The sequence below is a fragment of the Pundamilia nyererei genome, unplaced genomic scaffold (assembly GCF_000239375.1).
Source record: "Pundamilia nyererei isolate P.nyererei 1_Seehausen unplaced genomic scaffold, PunNye1.0 scaffold00043, whole genome shotgun sequence".
Classification (NCBI taxonomy): domain Eukaryota; kingdom Metazoa; phylum Chordata; class Actinopteri; order Cichliformes; family Cichlidae; genus Pundamilia; species Pundamilia nyererei.
This window is the reverse complement of record NW_005187444.1, coordinates 3,605,112-3,605,983: the sequence shown is the minus strand read 5'-3', so window position 1 is coordinate 3,605,983 and position 872 is coordinate 3,605,112.

Below are 872 nucleotides of genomic sequence, written 5' to 3'. Positions count from 1 at the left end.
AGGCCTATCATTACTGTAATTACTGCACTATGTCATCATGCTTTGTTTTTGGTGATAGCCATGCTGTTGAATGATGAGAATAATACTTTCTCATTTAAACAAGATGTTTTTTGGATGAAACTTGTGTGAGGAGGAACTAGCAAGATGGTGTTATGTTTCAACCAGGCCCACAGCTTCATGCTTGAGATGGATTGCATCCCAAAGACTGGTCTTTGTCAGTCCATATATCAATAGATTGCTCAAGCGTACAGCTGAAAGCCTCTAAATGTTCATCTATATAAATGTTCTAAGGCAAACTGAGATCCATCCAGTCTTCGATCAGATCAGGCTGTGATCAATAATCTGCAGGCATTGTGAAATGATGTAAAATCATGTCAGATGAGGCCAGTTTGTGCAGCCTGCTTTCTGCTTCAAGTGATCTACTCATTTTTACCTCAGGACTTAATATAGTGTATGCATGTTTGTAATATTTTTGCATAACTCATTCTATCCACCCAGCTGTCTGTAGTAAAATATAATTTTTATTCTGTATAAGGATAAGATAAGAAGAATTCACAGATGTTGTGTTAATAATATTTGTTTTTGTAAAAGTAGTCACGAAGCAGTAAAGGACTTATCATGATATTATGTAAGTCCATGAAACAGAAGTTAGTTCACATAAGAAATTTCTTTTGCATTGTCACCCTCCCTTAACCCCAACTAGTCGCAGCAGATGGCCGCCCCTCCCTGAGAATGGAAGTTTCTTTCTGTTAAAAGGGACTTTTTCCTTCCCACTGTGTGCTCATAGGGGGTCTTCTGATTTCTCTGTATTATTGTAGGCTCTTAATTTTTCAGAATAAAGCACCTTGAGCCAACTGTGTAGATAGATAGAT